Source organism: Cricetulus griseus, chromosome 2 (genome assembly GCF_003668045.3).
Source record: "Cricetulus griseus strain 17A/GY chromosome 2, alternate assembly CriGri-PICRH-1.0, whole genome shotgun sequence".
Lineage (NCBI taxonomy): Eukaryota > Metazoa > Chordata > Mammalia > Rodentia > Cricetidae > Cricetulus > Cricetulus griseus.
In genome coordinates, this window is record NC_048595.1 from 452,744,723 (window position 1) to 452,756,900 (window position 12,178).

Below are 12,178 nucleotides of genomic sequence, written 5' to 3' on the forward strand. Positions count from 1 at the left end.
CAGAGGTTAAGAACACTGGCTGTTCTTCCAGAGGACCTTAGTTCAATTCCCAGCAACCACATAGTGGCTCACAACCTTCTGTAATGAGATCTGGTGCCTTCTTCTGTTGTGCAAGCATTCATGCAGATAATTGTATACATAATAAATAAATAAGGTCTTTAAATTTTAAAAATAAATAAAAGTTGCCGTCATTATAGTGTTTCCTCACAACAGTAGAACAGTAGCTAAGACAGAAGTTGGTACCAAGGGGTGGGATAATGCTGCAGCAAACCTGACCATGCTGTTTGCTGGAGAGATGTGGAAGACTTTGGGGCTCTGAACTAGAAAAGTGGTTGAGGGCTTGAAGCAGGGCTTAACAAGCCATCCTAGTTATAAGTGGAGGTATAGTAAGGCCACTGAACTAGGCTGCTCCGTTGGCAGAAAGAAAGTTTGTTGGAGTTCAAATTGCCAAGGCTGTCTTAGGGGATAGGGACAAAATGGGGAAAGCAAGCAGATTTTGTATAAGTCAACAAGGCTGGGTCTTTGAGCAGATGCCGGCTGTTCAGATGGATGAATTCTAGGTGCCCTAGCTTGTGATGGTTCGCCTTTGGGGCGCTGCTTTGAACCTAACATTAGCAGGATCTTTTAAGGCAGTAATGCTGAGAGTGATACAGACAAACTGTGTCCACCCAGCTTAAAAGGTTTCAGAAGGGAAGAATGTTAGCAAGTGTCCTAAAGACCATTCTTGTGATATTTTAGCAAAGAATGTGGCTGCATTTGCCCTTGCTCTAAAAGTCTGCCTGAGGCTAAATTGAAGAGTTCTGAACTAATGTCACTGGGGGAGGAGATTTCAAGACAGCCTCTCATATGGAGCTACAGTGAAAGCAGCAAGAAGAACAAGGAGAAATACAAAGTGTACAGTTTGAGAAGAAAAGGAATACCAAGGCTAAAATCGGTAGAGCAAAGTCCTTCCTTCTTAAGGGGCTGAGGAACTTGAAGAAAAGTCCTATGCTAGATGGATTAAAGGAAGTGAATATACCATCAGGACACCACCACACCCACCTAATCCTGCAGGAAAGCCTGTGCAACAAAGGAAATCAACTAGTCAAAGCTTATGTAAATGGAAGCCATGGAGAGGGCCAGGTTTTAGCTCTAGCAGGAAGCAGAACTTGGCAGCTCAAGTTACATGGTTTTGGATTTCCAGCCCTAGAAGGATTCAAGAAAGGGGTTAAGGAATTCCTCTGAGGTCAGGCATGTGACATGCAGACAGGCGGGGAACCAGCCAAAGAGAAGTGTATTGCAGTCAGCAAAGCTTGAAGTAGTGGGAGACACAAAGAGCCATCTTAGAAGCCTTTTGACACCAGGGATGGAGATACAGAACCTGGAGTTTCCCTGCTGAAAAAAGCCTTGTATTATAGGGTACTGCCTCATCGTGCCCCTTCTGGAATGACAGTATGTATTCCATGCCATTGTGTGTTTAAAGTATGTGATCGGCATTTTGTTGTTGTTTTTTTAAACAGGGAATTACAGTTAAGAGATTGCCGCCAGTCTCAGAAGAAATTTGTGAAAGACTATAGGACTTTTAAAGTTGTACTGAATGCATTTTGCATTATGCTATGGCTACTAGCCTGTGGGAGTTGGGGAGTAGAATTCGGTAGTTTGAATGAAAATGACTCCATAAGCTCGTGTGTTTCAATGCTTGGTCCCTCTAAGAACCTGTGTGTTGGAAACAACTGACCACAAGTTGGCATAGGATTCCATATGCATGCATGCACCCGCATGTATGCATACTTACATATACACACATACAAAAATAAAATAATATTTTTTTAAACTCCAATGTCATGTGAATAACAGAGTACAGTATTTGAACTGAATCCAGGGAGAGAACTGAAATAAAGATGTAGGCTCATTGGACAGGAGAGTCCACAACACAACACAGCTCCCAATGCCCTGGAACAAATGAGGAGGTGTGGGAGGGGCAGGAAAGACAGAGGAGCAAAATGAGTTGTTTTGTTTTTAGTTATTTTTGGTGGGTGGGGGTCTTTTGGAGGATGCTGCAGGAGTAAAAGGACTGAGGTGAGGGCAGGATTGCCAATAGAGAGTTATGTTTGTTTATTTATTTATTTATTTTGGTTTTTCGAGACAGGGTTTCTCTGTGTAGCTTTGGAGTCTGTCCTGGCACTCACTCTGGAGACCAGGCTGGTCTCGAACTCACAGAGATCTGCCTGCCACTGCCTCCCAAGTGCTGGGATGAAAGGCGTGGGCCACCAATGCCCAGCGAATTATGTTATTTTTAAAAATATCAAATGTATTAACCTGGAGTTGTTATGTTTTGAGATAACATAATAAATCTAATAATAAGTTTCTGTAAGGGAAAATCAGGCATGACCTGGTGGCCAGGTAAATGGTTCACTGCGCTTCTAAATAAGAGGCAAGCCCATGAAGCTAGAAGACTGAAGTAGCGTGAGTAGCGGGCGCCGGCCTGCAGATGAGCCTGCCCTCTCCACGTCTCCTTTATGGATTTCTTTCTAGGCCCCTGGTGTGTGAACACTCACTGTCCAGCCGGAGGTAATGTGCTCACTAGTCACAGTCAGTAGGGCTCCCACTATATAAATAGTTGTTCACATGCAATAAAGCAGGTGCTGTGCCCAGAAACTGTCTCCAGAGTGGTTTGTCTCCATGCCCTTTGCTGACCCACGGCATTGCCATCTTGACAAGGGATGCCCCAGTAGTGACACACAGCACATTTCCATAGCTGTAAACACTTGGACTGGCCCTGGACAGCTGGACGGGGACTAATGCCACGCCCCCCTTTTTGAAAACCAGCAATGGCAATTGGATACCACTCAATGGTTTTTGTTTTGTTTTGTTTGGTGTTTTCATACTTACTGTGTTTTGTTTTGTTTTGTTTTGTTTTTATTGTCTCATTTGGAATCTGTATTAAATGAAATTTACATCTTAGTTTGAGGGAAATAAACATTTAATAGAATTGCATTTTTAAAATAAGCATGATATTTCTATAGTTAGTCATGTCTTTATATCCTCAGCAAATATTGCATTTTCCAAAACATTTTCATTCCTTTATTCTAGTTTATTTATGGTGTTTGTGGTACCACAAAGTTGGTCATTCCTAGCCTATAGAAATGTATATTTGAGCCAGGCAGCGGCAGCAGCGGCGGTGGTGGTGGTGGCGCACACCTTTATTCCCAGCACTGTGGAAACAGAGGCAGGTGGATCTCTATGAGTTCGAGACCAGCCTGGTCTACAAGAGTTAGTTCCAGGACAGCCTCCAAAGCCACAGAGAAACCCTGTCTCAAAAAACAAAAAGAGAAATGTAGATTTTTTTCTCATGTTTGTCCTATTTCCCATGATAAGTTACATGGACAGATTTCTCCATGTGAGGGATAGTCATATTGCAGTGAGTACACTATTACCTTAATTTCTTGTCACAGCCATTTATGCTTTATTTGGACTTTTGAATATACATTTGTTAAATTGGTCCTTAATTTTTAAATGGATTTTTATTTAAAAATAAGATTTCTCATTTTTGTTTAGGGGATGGAGAAGACTTTAACAATTGTCAAACAGTAGTTATTATTTTATTGGTTTTCTCCTGAGGAACAAAAGCCTAAGTACTACAAATAACTATAAATTTCCCTGAGGAAAGTCCCATAGTTATTCAATAGAAATACTCATTTTGGTATAGTTAGTGCCATGTGAACAAATCTAAAAGACTGTGAGAAAACAGATGTCATACCTAGAACAAAAAGTTAATATTCCTAGCCAGTTATTTACCCAAGGTCAGTGAAGTCATGGATCTTGGAGGAAAATCTGTGACAGCCACCACCATACTCTCTAATCATATTCTAAACATATGTCTATATACCCACAGATAACTATAATCCCCTCATCAAGGAAACCTCTTGTAATAGACATACAACATTTCCAAAGCCCACAGCCCATCAAAGTGCACTTGTATATCCCAGTTCCGATAGATACATCTGCAAACAACCCCTGACCAAGGCACAGGGTAGTGTGGGAGAGGTGGTGGGAAGAGTTTAGGGGCTAGAGAAATGGAGTTTTCTGTGAGATTGTGTTTCCTAGCAATGTCAAAAGCTACACCAGAAAGTGTCCCCAACATGACTGTCTAAACATGTTCTGAACAAGGGTGGCACTCACAGACCCCCTAATGTGGAAGGGGAAAAGCTCACAGGGCCTGGGGTCTAAATAAAGAAGCAGAGGGAGCTAAGGGATGCTGAGAGGAGGAGACATCTGCCCCTCCAGGGAAGAGCACACACACACACTCACATGCACACATACCACACACACACACACACACACTCACACTCACATGCACACACACACCACACACACACACACACACACACAATACTCAGACACACACACACACACTCACATGCACACACACCACACACACACACACACACACACAATACTCAGACACACCCATACACACACACTCACACACACCACACGCATACACACACACTCACATGCACACACACCACACACACACACTCACACACACACGCACACATACCACACACACACACACACTCACATGCACACACACCACACACACACACTCACACACACACACTCACATGTACACACCACACACACACACACACACACACACAATACTCAGACACACACACTCACACATACACACACACACACACACAATACTCAGACACACACACTCACACACACACACACACACACACACACACACACACACAGACACACACACACCACACCAACAATACATATAAAAGCAAAAGATCTTGAAAGGACAATTTCCAGCTTCACGTGGAAACACAAAAAAGCCCAAGATAGCTAAAATACTCCTGAATAATTAAAGAGCTGCCAGAGGTATCACTGACCCCAGTTGTACTACAGAACTCTAATTATAGAAAGAGCATGGCAGGAGCATAAAAACAGACACCTCCACCAATGGAATTAAACTGCAGGCTCAGACATAAGTTCACATTACCTGTGAACACCTGACTTTTTACTAAGTTCCAAAACTACACACTGTACAAAAAAAGCATCCTCAGAAAATGGCACTGGTTAAATTGGATAGCTGCATGTAGAAGAATGCAAATAGATCTATAGTTATCACCTTACACAAAACTCAACTCCAAATGGATGAAGGACCTCAACATCAGGTCAGATACTCCAATTCTGATAGAAGGGAAAGTGGGTAATAGCCTTGAGCTTAATAGCACAGGAAAAGCCAATAAATGAGACCTCATGAAATGAAAAGCTTCTGTATGGCAAGGCACCATCATTCTGGCAAAGCAGCAGCCTACAGACTAGCAGGCTGTAGAACGGGAAAAAATCTTTAGCAATTACACATTCAAAAGTGAGTTAATTTCAACAGGCAGTGGTGGCGCACAACTTTAATCCCAGAACTTGGAAGGCAGAGGCAGGCAGAACTCTATGAGTTCGAGACCAGCCTGGTCTCCAGCGCTAGTTCCGGGACAAGCTCCAAAGCCACAGAGAAACCCTGTCTCGAAAAACCAAAAAAAAAAAAAGTGAGTTAATTTATAAAACACATAAAGAACTAAAAGAAAGAAAGAAAGAAAGAAAGAAAGAAAGCAAACAAAAAAATTGGGCATCAAGAAAACAAATAACCCATTAAAAAATAGAGTGCATAGATTCTTAGTTGGGGTCATCCTTGTAGATCTCTGAACACTTCCCTAGTGCCAGATTTCTCTTTAAACCTATACCGGCTCCCTCCATTAAGGTATTTCCTTTCTTGCTCTCCTCTATTCCTCTCCTGTCTCAGTCTTCCTGATCCCTCTTGTCCTCCTCCCCCCTCCTCTTCTCCCCTTCCCTTTTTCCTACCTCCTGCCTCCCCCCCACCTGTGTTCCCAGTTTGCTCAGGGGATCTTGTCCCTTTCCCCTTCTTCAGGGAGACCATGTGTTTCTCTCTTAGAGTCCTCCTTGTTTCCTAGTTTCTCTGACGTGTGGATTGCAGGCTGGTAATCCTTTGCTCTAAGTCTAATATCCACATATGAGTGAGTAATACTGATGCTCTTCCCCTATGAGAGTGATGACTATCTTAATTGCCAATCTAGAGATTCATCCAGTAGCTGATGGAAGTGGAAGCCGGCACCCACAGCTAACCACTGTGTCATATTCCAGGAATCCAGTTGAAAAGAGGGAGGAGGGATGAGCAAAGGATCCAAGACCTTTCTGGAGAAACCCACAGAACCAGCTGACCTGACCTAGTGAGAGCACAGAGCTCTCAGTGCTGGTTCCCCATTGGTAAAGCTGGGGAACCAGCATTGGACCAAACCAAGCCCTTTGAATGTGGGTACCAGCTAGGAGGCCAGGGCAGTCTGTGTTTATTCCTAGAGCACAAATTGACTTTGGGAGCCCATTCCCTATGGAGGGACACTATTGCAGCCCAGATACATGAAAGAGGGCCTAGGCCCTCCCCTAAATGATGTGACAGACTTTGATGATCCCCTGTGGAAGACCTCACTATCCTTGGGGAGAGGATGGGGGTGGGTGGGGGAGTTGCGTGGGAGGCATGGGAGGACGGGAGGGGGAGAGAATGGGGGGATTGATATGTAAATAAGATTGTTTCTAAAATTAAAAAAAAGAAAAGAAAAAATAGAGTGCAGACCCTGGTTTTTGTTTGTTTTTGTTTTTAACTTAATAAAATATCTTAGAGATCTTCAATGTGTATTAAAAAGAACGAGTGAAGAACTAAACAGAGTTCCCAAAAGATGAGACACAAATGTCTGAGAAACACTTAAGAAATGTTCATCATACTTAGGTTCTGTCAGACCTAGCTAGAAACCCTTAGACATCGCAGGCTATTGACTGTTGCTCTCTACAAACTGATGGGAATGTCCTGTTGCTAAAGACAACACTTAACATCTCTCACTGAACACAGAGAAGCAAACCTGGTGCCTAACTAGAGGCTTCACCCCTACTGATGGGGGCTCTTTTCTGAATAAAAGACAACCTCTGGTAAATAATTACATATAAAATGAAAATTCAGGCAAATATATAATTTGCAGGATTATAGGTTTTAAAAATCTAAACACACATACAGATCTATCTTTAAATAATTTTATGCATATATGTTATATATTGATGCTGTTGTGCCCAAATTCTGAATCCCCAAATCACCAAGAGGCCCATATCCATGCAAAAGCAATGAGTCTTTTATTGCAGTTGTCTAACGAGCTAACCCTATTAGCTCAGGTCTTTCATCTACCCACCATGGTGGATGGCTGGGAAAAGACTCCGAGAAGCCAAGAAATAGAGATCTTATAGGAGAGCATAAGGGGAGTGTCTAGGGTTACGCACAGGTTCAGGATTGAGGTGCCTCCAGGCTTGGAAGACTTGCCCTGTGTTGATTGGTCAACTGGTTGTTATGGCCCATAGGCCCTCCCAGGGTGGTTGCTATGCTCTGAGCATCATTGCTGTGCACTTGCCGGTAAAGCACGCCCAGAGCTGTAAAGCATAGCACCACCAGCTAACTTCTGATTGGTTCCTTGCCACGAGGCAGGCGTCTGACCTCTTAGTGACTAAGACAAGGTCAGACAAACACATGTTCGGCTGTTATGACGTGCAGAGCATAGCAACCACCCTGGGAGGGCCTATGGGCCATAACAACCAGTTGACCAATCAACACAGGGCAAGCCCTCCAAGCCTGGAGGCACACCAATCCTGAGCCTGTGAGGACCCCTAGACACTCCCCTTCTTATGCTGCCCTATAAGATCTCTATGCAGCCCCTTGGAGCTGTCTTTGCTAGCCATCCGCCATGGTGGGTGGGTGAAAGACCCGAGATAACATGGGGTTAGCTTGTTGAACAACAGTAAAGCTTCGTGCTGTTTGCAACAAGCTTTCGAATCTGCCTGGTGATTGGGGTGACAGAGGTCCTGGGCTTTCCAGGGGTCTAACAATCTATATTTTTTGTTTGGTTTTGGTTTTTGGAGACAGGGTTTCTCTCTATTTTTTTTTTGGGGGGGGGGAGCCTGTCCTAGAACTCACTCTGTAGACCAGGCTGACCTTGAACTCACAGAGATCCACCTGCCTCTGCCTCCCGAGTCCTGGGATTAAAGGCGTGAACCACCAACGCCTGGCCTACTCTATGTTTTTAAGGACTTTATACTTTTTTTTTCTCTCCTAAGCCTACCTATATCTATTTAAACACACTGTAAATGTTTTAGAGGTTTTTCTTCATCTGAATCAGTCTTTACTGTATATCTCTACCTTTTTTCTCACAGAGCATCTTTAATCTGCTAAACAGCTTGGGTAAGTAAAGCGGTGGCTGACTCCGCCCCATTCCTTGGCTTTCTGAGAGTTTAGCTTCATGGTGGAGGTACTGGTAGGAGCCATGTTTATTGCCACAACTCTGGAGTTTCTAGGTCCTTGTCACCACCAAGAAGAATGTCTCTGCTCATAAACACCATTTAACTATTTGGTAGCAGGGCCTCCTAAAAGAGCCTTGAAGTTTTTGCCACTTGAGTCAGGAATCCTCTCTTAAAGGAGCCATGCCTCTGCTTGCCTCTAGCAAACAGAGCCCACCAGAGAAAATGCTGCTACCAAGAAGCCATGCTTGACTTTGTTCTTTTGTGTTTAGAATCCCTTTTTAAACTTTAGCCAGGTTTTAAAATGTGGAAATTCTTGCCAAATATTTGGGCACTACATGTAGAGGGAAATATTTCTGTCCAGTCTGGTCCTACAGCTATTCAGTCCCAAATAAATACACAGGGACTTATATTAATTATGAACTGTTTGGCCGGTTGCTCAGTCTTATTACTATCTCTTACAACAGAAAATAACCCGTAATTCTTATCTATGTTTAGCCACATGGCTTGGTAACTTTTCTCAGGCATTCTCATCTTGCTTCTTCTGCATCTGGCTGGCGACTCACTCTCTGCCTTCCTCTTCCCAGAACTCTCCTAGTCTTGTAGCCCCACCTATGCTTCCTGCCTGGCTACTGGCAATCAGCATTTTATTAAACCAACAGGAGTCACAAATCTTTACAGTGAACAAGAGCATTAGCCCTCATCAAGTAGCAGCTGTTGTTCTTTTGTTTAAATTATAGTCAGAATGGAACACGAACCAAGAGATTCATTTACCATGTGGAATTTATTAAAGAGAAAGAGAAGAAGAGAAGGGGGAAGGGGAGGAGATAGAAAGAAGTGGAGAAGAGGGGTGGAGAGGGTAGAGCGAGAAAGGAGAGACAGAAAGGGATGAGAGGGTGAGGGAGAGCACGTGGAGGTGCTCGCTTAAAACGGAAGCTTGCACATGCGAACTGAGTCCTTCTGCAGCCCGTTACACATGATGTAGCCATGACATGGCCATGCAACACAGGGCCCTTTGAGCTGCCTAAGCATCTGCCTGAATGCCGATATGCGTGTCCCACCCATCGTCAGGGGGCGGGGTCAGCATAAAGCCGGGTTCCAACAGCAGCACCATCTGTCATGAGGCAGAGAGTCAGGAGTAAGGATGAGTCAAATAGGAACAGTATTCGCTTTCTTTCCATAACACTTTGTGTCGCATCACAGTGCTAAAGGCCCTGAGACACATTTCCGTCCTTTGTTAAAAGACTAGGCAAAGTTGGAAAAGAGGCCTCCAAAACGTCATATTTTAACCATAGTCTCATATCTGTACAATAAGACATTCTAAATGTGCATCCTCCTTAAATGGATGAAAATCTGCATTCAAGTATCCATAAATGTTCTGTTACCTTTGAAGGCAATCTCAGGGAATAAAAAACAGCGATGATGACATCACTGGAAAAGTAAATACATTCTGTAGATAATGTGGGTGGTTCTCAATACAGTAATGTAGGCATTAAAAATAAATGCATTCTATATATAATGTGGGCAATTCCCAATACAGTAACATGGGAGTTAAAATTTATTTGCAGGTTAGTACTAAACTTGTCATAGACAGAAGTTATTTGAAAAAGCTGAGGCAAAGTCACTATGGTTTCCATTAGTCAACAGAAAGTTCCTCAGAATGCAAAAAGTATTTTCCCAGAGCAGCATTGTGAAACATGTCTAAAAGGCCTAAAGACCAGGCTAGAAAAACATATTCAGCCCAAATATACCAACTTCTAATACTAACCACAGGTCTGTTGAATACATTGTTTGTAGTGAGAAAATAACCTGATAGATAACTCAATAGGAAAGAAAGGGTCTGTGCATCAACAACAACAACAACAACAACAACAACAAAAAACCCAAAAACAAAAAGAAAACATCTGCTTATTTGTGACTGCCATTTCCAAAGCCTGCTAAATAGTTGTGCTCAGTGAATGTGGAGTAAATAATCCATAGGAACCAGCCTCACTTTCCTGGTAGTGAACCTGGAATTTGTAATACACACACTTGCACACGAGCACATACACCAGACACACAACACACACACACACACACACACACACACACACACACACACACACTATACACCACATAGCCCTTTTTTGAGAAAATATAACATGAATATAGTACAAAAATAATGATATGTAAAGAACATTTTAATTATTTCAGGAACAGGCATTAGAATGGGGCAGAAAGCCAGGTCAAGGAGACTCAAAGACAAAAGACAATAGAGATTTGAAGCAGCGCTGAAATGAATTTAACATGCAAAATTAGACAGCCTCCAAAGGGAAATACTCAATCTCTCCGCCATCAGCAAAAACAATTTACCAGCAGCTTAACACAGCTAATAGAGTGGTAAAGGAGTCCTAACGCGGTGAAAGGCACTGATAATGAGGGTTCTAAGACTCCACGAGGCCTCCCACGCAGAAGACACAAAGTGTTCATTGCTTTTCTGTCATGTCAAGGACTTCACAATGTTCCTTCCATCTCTCCCCCGTAATAAAGTTCAAACTTGGAGTGTGATGTAGGTCAGTTGATAGAGTACTTGCCTCCCACCCACGAGGCCCTGGGTTTGGACCCCTACATGGCATAAAACCCGCTATGGTGGTGTGCATGCCTGTAATCCCAACACTTGGAAGTGGAAGCAGAAGTTCAAGGTCATCCTTGGCCAAACAGCAAATAAAAGCTAAGACTCGGTGGGTAAAACATTCACTGAACCAACCAATCCCCATAACTCATGGCGGGAGGATAGAACTATTGGCTCTGAAAGTTGTCCTCACATGTCCACGTTCACACACGCCGTAGAACATGCAAACCTACACTGAATCACATCCTACACACACACACACACACACACACACACACAAGTTTTTTTTTTTAAGTTTGAGATCACACTGGGCTACATGAAACCCAATCACAAAAACAAATATCAAACTATTCTTGATTACACAAAAAGGCTAACTTTATTAGATTTGCACTAATTACTTACACAAGACCTATTTTATAATAAAACATTAAATGTTTTGTGTAGCTTATAAAAATATGAAACTCTCTCCCAGGACACGAATGAATGAGCTATATACGGTCTCACTCACACCTATAACCCCAGTGCTGTAAGGGCTGAGACAGGAAGATCACTAGGAGTTGCTGACTGTCAGCCAACCCCCAAGCAAAACAAATCTCTAACAGCAGATGCCACCCCCTGGACATTGGGAACCATCTAGATACTTTAAGGTCAAAAGGAAAGACTATAAATAAGTGTCAGTAAATTGTTAAACAAAGATAGGTATAATATTGTTGGTTGGGTTTTTTTTTCTTTTTTGTCTTTGTTTCTTGATGAGATTCATAACATGGCACCCTCAAATGTAATACCTTAGCATATTGAATATTTTAAACTAAATAATCCAAGATAAGAGAAGATAGAGGGTCTTTCTGACTTTCCCCAGGCCCCTCACCCAGACCAGATCTTAAAGCCAAAGTGAGCTCTCTAACAACAAAGAAGGAATAGCCTTCTCTCCAAAAACAAAGACTCCAAGAATTAAGGCAAAGAGGCCTGGCTAAGCTTCCCTTATTGGTTACCATCAGATCATTGTCTTGCTGGTCATAGTCCTTCATCACCACACTCTCCTTGTCATGTGACAGTACTCAAAGCCTAAAGGTTACTTTGGTTGTTTTACATGGGGAACAGCACTTTGTTTTCCTTACAAAGCCTCTCTTGTCAAATAAAATTTATATCAACTAATTTTGTGGTTATTATTATTATTATTATTATTATTATTATTATTATTATTAATTTGTTCTTTGTTAGTGG